The sequence below is a fragment of the Triticum aestivum genome, chromosome 5D (assembly GCF_018294505.1).
Source record: "Triticum aestivum cultivar Chinese Spring chromosome 5D, IWGSC CS RefSeq v2.1, whole genome shotgun sequence".
NCBI classification, from domain to species: domain Eukaryota; kingdom Viridiplantae; phylum Streptophyta; class Magnoliopsida; order Poales; family Poaceae; genus Triticum; species Triticum aestivum.
In genome coordinates, this window is record NC_057808.1 from 516985428 (window position 1) to 516995503 (window position 10076).

Consider the following 10076-nt stretch of genomic DNA (forward strand, 5'->3'; position numbering starts at 1 on the left):
ATTAATGGTTCCTTCACATTTATCCATACACGTGTCCTCAATGCTTTCCCATATGCAAAACCTTTCGAATCCACATCAACCCTCATGACTTTCCCCAACAGTTGAGCTATCTTCTGTGGCCATGGGGATCGCCTCAAGTTGAAGGGCAGATTGATAACTCTAGCCCAGATCTGTATCATCTCAAATTTTAGATCGGAGGGCATTTGACTCTCATAGAAGATCTGAAGCACTACCGCATGCTTGCCCACCATCCATGGTCCTCCCTCGAAGATCCTGTCCCGATCCCTCTTCCCTTCAAACCTTGCCACAAACATATTATCTCCTGCAGAGCTGAACGAGAGTCCCCTTGAGTTGCCCCATGCAGGCCTCAAAGCTTCGGCAATGGTGTTTACATGAAGTACCCTCCTGTGCAGCACCTTACCTACCACCGCCACTATTGGTTCACCTTGATTTCCATGCTGATCATCCACCACCAATTTTGCACTTTCTCTGTCTGTCAGATTCATCCTCTCCATCATATTCTCCACCCCCTCTTTCCCCTTCCCAGTCGCTGCTGAAGCTGACATCTCCGTCGATCTCCCCTGACCCCGCCCCTGCTCTCCCCGAGTTCGCCAAGGGTGGGTAGAATCACCAGGATCCCCCTTGATCACCCCGAGCACAAACCCAAAGAAAGAACCAGGAGATCGAAGACCAACGAGGAAGGCCATGGTACGAGAGACTGTAGATGCGCCACAGGTAGATGGGATCGCCCGCGCGCCGCCGCCTCTCCACTCGAACCCTAGAAAAACGATTCGGGGATTGTAGACTATAACGACCCTCACTACTGACGAACGTTCGCTAGGGAAGGGGTTGTCTTCCTTTTTACTAAGTTGAGCAATTGCTCTGTTCCCCCACCCCAAGCAATCATACTGCTCGATCCAAGGTCAGACGTGCACACATGCAGCACCTCGCGCACGTGACGTTCGAAATCTTGACGGTGAGCTTAGCTGTGGGCGGCGCTCTTCCACTGTCTCGCGAGATCCACCAGTGCGGCCCTCGACTTGCCGCCGTCGCCCAGCGCCTCCTCTGCCAGCCGCATGGCCGCCCGCGTCCGCTGTCGAAGCTCCCTCCCGCCGTCGGACTCGATCAGCCACCGCACCTTGGCCGCCACCTCGTCGGACTCCACCATCTTCTTGTCGTACCCTTCCGTGGGCACAGCCAGCTGCATCTCCTCCACCAGGAACACCCAGTTCATGCGCTGCTCCATGTAGAGTGGCCACGCCAGCATCGACACCCCTACCATGACGGCTTCCAGCACCGAGTTCCAGCCGCAGTGCTTCACGAAGCCGCCCACTGCTTCGTGCGCCAGCACCTGCCGCTGCGGCGCCCAGGACATGACCACCAGCCCCCTGTCCTTGGTACGCTGCAGGAAGCCTTCCGGGAACAGCTCCGTTGATGTCGCCGTCGTCGTCCCCGTCGGCCGGCGGTCGGCTCTCTGCGCCGGGCGGGTGTCGGTGTCAAAACCGGCGGATCTCGGGTAGGGGGTCCCAAACTGTGCGTCTAAGGTCGATGGTAACAGGAGACAGGGGACACGATGTTTACCCAGGTTCGGGCCCTCTCTATGGAGGTAATACCCTACTTCCTACTTGATTGATCTTGATGAATATGAGTATTACAAGAGTTGATCTACCACGAGATCGTAATAGCTAAACCCTAAAAGTCTAGCCTGTATGACTAAGGTAATGAATATCTCCCCTCGGGAATAAGTCCTCCGGTTTATTAGACACCGGGAGGATCTAGGGTTACACAAGGTCGGTTACAAAGAAAGGAATCTACATATCCGGTCGCCAAGCTTGTCTTCCACGCCAAGGAGAGTCCCATCCGGACGAGTGCAGTCTTCAGTCTTCGTATCTTCACAGCCCATCAGTCCGGCCCATGGCCAACAGGCCGGACTCCCGAGGACCCCTTAGTCCAGGACTCCCTCAGTAGCCCTTGAACCTGGCTTCAATGACGAGGAGTCCGCCGCACAGATTTGTCTTCGGCATTGCAAGGCGGGTTCCCTTCTTTCCGAACTCCAAGATAGTCTCCGAACGTGATGATTGTATCCGGACCTGTAACACGCATCGCACACAACCGCAGAGAGAACATAATATTCCACAGGTCCAATCCATTGACGACTTTTTACAACGTGACATCACGCCTGTCCGGTCATAATTTCGGACCGTTGTTTCGCCTGCGGCCCCATGTTCCGAAACATGGTTGTCATTGACACGTCTTATCTAAGCGCCCTCTGTTGCTGAATGAACAGATGTCTCAATGGGCCGAGCTTCATAGGATATCCGACGCCGCCATGAGGAACGTCATAATCCAGCTGTGGCCAACTGAGCCTGTTCCGAGTAGCTACTTCGGCTTGGTGCAGCGGCTCGTTGATGCAGTGCCGCGTATCGACGCTGTGAAGCGATCGGCGTGCATTGAGGGTGCACGGATGGCCTTTGCCCGTGTCAAGACATTCTGGGGGAAGATGAAGGCCATCGATGTTGCGGCGAAGAGTCCATCCAAGGGCAAGGACTGTCACGCACCGGAGCTTTATTGTGAAGACGTCCTAGAGGCCGCCCGCTTGATAGAGGGTCAATGTTCGAAGGACATAATATTCGAGTGACGTGTATGAGAATTGTAAAAGATAATTTTATAGTTAATCTATTTTTATGTTTCGCTCGAAAGCTTATGTTCCTCATGTGCGGCCGTTTTAATATAATCTGAAAGTTTTCCAGTCGTCGGCTTCAGCCCTCTCGTAGGAAGTACGGGGGTGTTCGGAAAAGCATTTAATCACTCTTGATCCAACGTCTTGGTCCATGAAGGAGGTGATAATGCGGCGAACCAGGCAATCAGACTATAGGGCGTTAATACTTTCAGTTAGGCATAGGAGTTTTATATGGGGGGGGGGGCTACGACATAGCCCCTGGTATGTGTACGGCTTATTCCAGTATGGTGCGTTACATGTATGACCTGAAAAAAGGTCCTTCGTGTGACACGGAGGGAATCGCGGCAGATTCTGATAAGTCGTCGAGTGGTTGACCAGCTCTCGCAGCATCATGACAGTCGGTTTTCGGCTTTCTCTACTGAGGTGCTTGACCAGATGAACCGGAAGGACAATCGCAGTAGTTCTCCCTTTACTACCCTAGCTGTTGGAAATATGCCCTAGAGGCAATAATAAATTGGTTATTATCATATTTCCTTGTTCATGATAATCGTTTATTATCCATGCTAAAATTGTATTGATAGGAAACTCAGATACATGTGTGGATACATAGACAACACCATGTCCCTAGTAAGCCTCTAGTTGACTAGCTCGTTGATCAATAGATGGTTACGGTTTCCTGACCATGGACATTGGATGTCGTTGATAACGGGATCACATCATTAGGAGAATGATGTGATGGACAAGACCCAATCCTAAGCCTAGCACAAGATCTTGTAGTTCGTTTGCTAAGAGCTTTTCTAATGTCAAGTATCATTTCCTTAGACCATGAGATTGTGCAACTCCCGGATACCGTAGGAATGCTTTGGGCGTACCAAACGTCACAATGTAACTGGGTGGCTATAAAGGTGCACTACAGGTATCTCCGAAAGTGTCTGTTGGGTTGGCACGAATCGAGACTGAGATTTGTCACTCCGTGTAAACGGAGAGGTATCTCTGGGCCCACTCGGTAGGACATCATCATAATGTGCACAATGTGACCAAGGAGTTGATCACGGGATGATGTGTTACGGAACGAGTAAAGAGACTTGCTGGTAATGAGATTGAACAAGGTATCGGGATACCGACGATCGAATCTCGGGCAAGTACCATACCGGTAGATAAAGGGAATTGTATACGGGATTGATTGAATCCCCGACATCGTGGTTCATCCGATGAGATCATCGTGGAACATGTGGGAGCCAACATGGGTATCCAGATCCCACTGTTGGTTATTGGCCAGAGAACGTCTCGGTCATGTCTGCATGGTTCCCGAACCCGTAGGGTCTACACACTTAAGGTTCGATGACGCTAGGGTTATAGGGAATAGATATACGTGGTTACCTAATGTTGTTCGGAGTCTCGGATGAAATCCCGGACGTCACGAGGAGTTCCAGAATGGTCCGGAGGTAAAGATTTATATATGGGAAGTCCTGTTTTGGTCACCGGAAAAGTTTCGGGTGATATCGGTAACGTACCGGGACCACGGGAGGGTCCCCGGGGTCCACCAGGTGGGGCCACCGGCCCCGGAGGGCTGCCTGGGACAAGTGTGGGAAGGGACCAGCCCCTAGGTGGGCTGGTGCGCCTCCCACAAGGGGCCCAGGGCGCAGGAAGGGGGGAAGGGGGAAACCCTAGGCACAGATGGGCCTAAGGCCCACCTAGTGGTGCGCCCCCCTCTCTCCCCCCCATGGCCGCCCCCCAAGTCCCATCTAGGGCTGGCCGCACCCCTTGGGGGGGGAACCCTAGATGGGGGCGCAGCCCCTCCCCCTCCCCTATAAATAGTGGGGGTTTTGGGGCTGCCAGAGACACGAGACTTCCTCCCTCATAGCGCAGCCCTGCCCCTCTCCCTCCTCGTCTCTTGCGGTGCTTGGCGAAGCCTTGCTGGAGTACCGCGCTCCTCCATCACCACCATGCCGTTGTGCTGCTGCTGGACGGAGTCTTCCCCAACCTCTCCCTCTCTCCTTGCTGGATCAAGGCGTGGGAGACGTCACCGGGCTGCACGTGTGTTGAACGCGGAGGCGCCGTGGTTCGGCGCTTAGATCGGAATCAACCGCGATCTTAATCGCTACGAGTACGAATCCTTCATCCGCGTTCTTGCAACGCTTCCGCATCGCGATCTACAAGGGTATGTAGATGCACTCCCCTTCCCCTCGTTGCTAGATTACTCCATAGATTGATCTTGGTGATGCGTAGAAAATTTGAATTTCTGCTACGTTCCCCAACACTAGCCGATAGAGCGGAACGTAAGGTAGCAAGCACAGGAGCCGGGCAACCCAACCATTGACCCAAGACATGATTCGGATCTGATGCATATAAGGCCAAACTCGCGACGCCGAAGTACGCTTATAAAGCTGTTCGGACTTTGTTGGCAACTCATTTGTTCCCATACCGAGCCCCTGGCAGGTTGTGCCGAGGTATGGCTGTAAAACAGCTATAGGGGCCAAATTCATTTGTGAAAAAGTAAGAAATGATTAATGCGGATCATATTTACTGGGACCTGAGCGATATGCCAATGATTACTTTATATATATAAAGACCACAACCCTGGCTATTTAACATGCCCGAGGTCGGAGGCGGAGGAAAAAGGCATATTACAGGCTCGAAATAAAGAGTGCGGTCTACAAAAAGTTATTTTGGACCTCCTGTCGCACGTCTGCGCCGCCTGTCCTCGGCGAGAGGGAATCCTTGACGGAAGTAGCCCCTTAGGCGAGTGTACGGATCCGGACTCCGATAGAGTCAGTTTAGATGCTTGTCCTTTGCGTCACCTGTTTTTAAGAGAGAATGAAGAAAGAAGTAAAAAGAAAGTAGATAAAGAATGTTACTGGAATGCTTGCAGGCTTGTCCGTATTGTTCTTCCGTCAATGCCCATGGTATCTTAAGTGTGTAGTGGTGTATGCGCGATACAAATTTTGCGTGTATATAAGGTGGGCGGCGGAAGCCGAACTGCTACTTCTGCTCCAAGGTTGATCGATCCTTGGGGGGAAATTGCTTCTGACCCCCGGTGTTTGGTTGGTGAACCTCTCCGTCGTCCCTATCGCCCGGCAGCCTCCTCCCCTTGTGTTCAGCGTTGAGCTTGCCGGCCTGCTTGAAGACCCAACAGTTTCTGTTGGTATGATTAGCTGGTTTATCGGGGTGGCCGTGAATCTGGCAGGGTCGGTCCAATATCCTGTCTAGGTTGGATGGTCCATCTTGGTTTGCCTTGAGTGGCTTGTTCTGTTGACCGGGTTTGCGATTGCTTAATCCGGCGTTGACCGCTATATCGCGTGATCTCTCATTATCGTTGCGACTGTTGTGTTTGCTTCGTCGTGGCTTGCCATTGCCGTCCCGGATTTCGGAAGTGCCCGAGTCGCTGGCGTTGTTGCTTCTACGAGCGAGCCAGCTGTCTTCTCCCGTGCAAAAGCGGGTCATTAGAGCGGTAAGGGCTGTCATGGATTTAGGTCCTTCTTGACCGAGGTGGCGTGCAAGCCATTCATCCCGGACGCTGTGTTTGAAGGCCGCGAGGGCTTCCGCGTCCGGACAGTCGACGATTTGGTTCTTTTTAACTAAGAACCTAGTCCAGAGCTTCCTGGCTGACTCTCCGGGCTGCTGGACAATGTGACTTAAGTCATCGGCATCCGGTGGCCGGACATATGTTCCTTGGAAGTTGTCGCGGAAGGCGTCTTCCAAATCTTCCCAGCTGCCAATAGAATTTTCTGGTAGACTGTTTAACCAGTACCGAGCTGGTCCTTTGAGTTTTAGTGGTAGGTATTTGATAGCATAAAGGTCATCTCCGCGGGCCATGTGGATATGGAGGAGGAAGTTCTCAATCCATACCGCGGGATCCGTTGTTCCGTCGTATGATTCGATATTCATGGGTTTGAACCCGTCTGGGAATTCATGCTCCATTACTTCGTCTGTAAAGCAGAGAGGGTGTGCGGCGCCTCTATGCTGGGCCACACTGCAGCGTACCTCTGATGGAGTCCATTTGCGGTTGTCGGCCCGGGCATGGCTAGGTTTTTCACGTCCGAATAGGTAGCCGTCTTCGTGTGTCGGGGCATGTCCTCGCGATTCGTAGATCGATCTTGCGTGTCCCGCTCTGCTATCCAAGTCCTGTTGAAAGTCGTATGTACGACCCCGAGCTGTTTTATTCTTGCCTTTACGGCGAGGTGGGGCGGTCTGGTGTTCGGCTTGAGTTGCCGCTTTATCCGGACCAAGTTGTGTTCGACCTGCCGCATTGTGCGATGATGGTACGGGCTCCAGCGCCTTGTCACCGCACTGAGGTAGCAATCTACGCTTCGGGTAGCTTTTGGCTGGGCTACTAAGGCCGTATTCTTCGGCGGCCAGGACTTCGGTCCATCTATCATTGAACAGATCTTGGTGCGCTTGAAGCTGTAGCTGCTTCTTTTTCAGGCTTCTTGCAGTTGCTATTAGCCGGCGTTTGAAGCGCTCCTGCTCGAGGGGTTCCTCGGGCACGGTGAAATCCTCGTTGTCGAGGCTTTCCTCCTCCTCGGAGAGCGGAAGATAGTTGCTGTCCTCCGAGTCTTCGTGTATGGCCTGTTCATCCTCTTCGGAGGTTGCTCCAACAGGTTCTTCATTGTCTTCGGCATCGTCCGGAGTATTGTTTTCTCCGGTGCCGCTGTTGTTGTCTTTTGTACGATGTGACTTAGAGCGGCGCCGCTGACGCCGGCAACTGGGCTTTGTCTCAGGAGATTTGTCTTCAACTGGATCCTCTTTGTCATCGTTGTTAGTTTCTTTAGGCGTATCCACCATGTATACGTCGTAGGAAGAAGTGGTCGTCCATCGCCCAATGCATGGCGGGTTTTGGCCCCGCTCCTCGTCGGCATCGTCGTCCGTACTGACGATGTCTTCGAAGCCGTAATCAAGCATGTCGGTTAAGTCCTCGAAAGTGGCTATGGAGTGGGTGGCGGGTGGGAAGCAAAATTCCCCATCATCAGCCCCTAGTTCGAACCGTACATAGTTCGGCTCTGAGTCCCCCGCCAAGGATAAGTTCTTTAATGAGTTCAGCACATCGCCAAAGGGCGAGTGCTGGAAGATGTCTGCGGCGTTGAACTCGAAGATCGATAAACGATCAAGTTCGGTATCCGCGGACTCACATGGTTCGGAGCTTATACACGGAGAAGAGTCCGGAGTTCTGGTGACACAGATATTGTGTGAGGTTAAGTCCATGTGCGGCTCCAACGCCGGGGCATCTGTGGCCTCCGTGGTGGGGTCGAGCCTCCCTTCCTTGGATGCTGCAGTGTGCTCTGGATCAAAGGCCAGAGTGGTCGCAGGAGCTATCTCCTGGATGCAGTCTGATGACAGATTTAGGTCATGCTCGTCAAGGTGACCGGGAGCGGTTGCCGCGGTCTCGAATCCGGAAAAGATCAAATCTCCACGGATGTCCGCAACGTAATTCAAGCTCCCAAATCTGACCTGATGGCCAGGGGCGTAGCTATCGATCTGCTCCAGGTGGCCAAGCGAGTTGGCCCGCAGTGCGAAGCCACGGAACACGAAGATCTGTCCGGGGAGGAAGGTTTCTCCTTGGACAGCGTCACTGTCGACGATTGAAGGGGCGATCGAACCTTTTCGTCAACGGCACAGTGGAACTCTCAATGAAAGCACCAATGTCGGTGTCAAAACCAGCGGATCTCGGGTAGGGGGTCCCGAACTGTGCGTCTAAGGTCGATGGTAACAGGAGACACGGGACACGATGTTTACCCAGGTTTGGGCCCTCTCTATGGAGGTAATACCCTACTTCTTGCTTGATTGATCTTGATGAATATGAGTATTACAAGAGTTGATCTACCACGAGATCGTAATGGCTAAACCCTAAAAGTCTAGCCTGTATGACTAACGTAATGAATATCTCCCCTCCGGACTAAGTCCTCCGGTTTATATAGACACTGGAGGATATGGGGTTGCACAAGGTCGGTTACAAAGAAAGGAATCTACATATCCAGTCGCCAAGCTTGCCTTCCTCGCCAAGGAGAGTCCCATCCGGACACGGGTGCAGTCTTCGGTCTTCGTATCTTCACAGCCCATCAGTCCGGCCCATGGCCAACAGGCCGGACTGCCGAGGGCCCCTTAGTCCAGGACTCCCTCAGCGGGGGCGGGCGCCGAACGACCCATAGGAACCTCTGCCCACTTGTTTCCAGGCCCGACGCTATCTCCTTGACCTGCTCCGCGCTGAACCGGCCCATGCTGCCGAAGCAGAGGAACACCACGCTGGCCTCGGGCTGGCCATCGAGCCATGCGAGGCACTCATGGCGCTTTGAGGTCTCCTCGTCGTGCTTAATCAGCGGCCCCACGCAGTACAGCGGCGGCCGGCCGGGCGGATTGCAGAGGCCGGCCACGATGGCGTCAGCGGCGCCCGGCTCTAGGGACCGGCAGCCGTTGACGAGGACACCCATGGAGTCGCACATCCTTAGGCCCAGTCCACGAAGTGCCTGTTGCTCAAGCTCTCGCGATCTTGGATGGCCCCGGTATGGGTGGCAGTCCCGGGGCGTGCACGGGGTCGCCGCCCATGTCCCGGAAGCTGAGGCAGGTACGCTCATCGATGACCGGGTGGTAGAGCCCGAAGGCGACGCTGCCGACGCAGGCAGTTAAGAAGAAGTAGGTGGGCACACGAAGCTTGGCGCCGACGTCGAGCGCGGCGCTGCAGAAGAAGTCGATGAGGAGGGCGGCCGGGCGCGCGGCGCGGTGGAAGTCGCGCAGGTCCGGGTTGGTGGCGCGTGCGAGCTCGAAGAGCCTGGCCTCGAAGCTGCTGCCGCAGGCAACGGCCATGTCGGGGGCGAGCGCGGCCGGGGGCAGGCAGTGGAAGGCCAGCGCCGGGTTGGCGGCGGCGACGCCATCGAGGAACGGCGTATAGCCCCCGCTGAGGAGGACGGTGACCTGGAGGCCCTGCGCCACGAGTAGCTTGCCGAGCTCCGCCATGGGGACCAGGTGGCCCGCCATCCCCGGCGGCGAGTAGATGACGACGACGGGCGGTTTCTTTGCGAGGTCGCCGTGGCCATTTTGTGTTCGTGTCTGGTCTGTCATTTTTCTGGGCGACGGGAAGACGACGGCGGAGATGTTAATTCGGGCTGCCGTGGCGTCCCAAGTTGCACCGCCTGGGCCGCGCGTGGGATATTTGTACTCCCTCCATTTCTTTTTAGTCTACATATAGGATTTAGTCAAAGTCAAACTTTGTATAAAAAAATATCAACATGTAAAACACTAAAGCTATATGGTATGAAAATTAATTTCATGATGCATCTAACAATATTAATTTCATATTGTGAATCTTGATATTTTTTTATAAATTTAGTCAAAGTTAATCAGATTTGACTTTGACCAAATCTGATATGCAGACTTAAAAAAAGGAAGGAGTACGTGCACGCGG

General features: G+C 53.8%; 1 pseudogene; it reads right to left on the bottom strand.

Moving 5' to 3' along the window:
* Positions 1-982: 982 nt before the first annotated feature.
* LOC123125884 (anthocyanidin 5,3-O-glucosyltransferase-like) lies at positions 983-9781 on the bottom strand (annotated as a pseudogene).
* Positions 9782-10076: the final 295 nt, after the last annotated feature.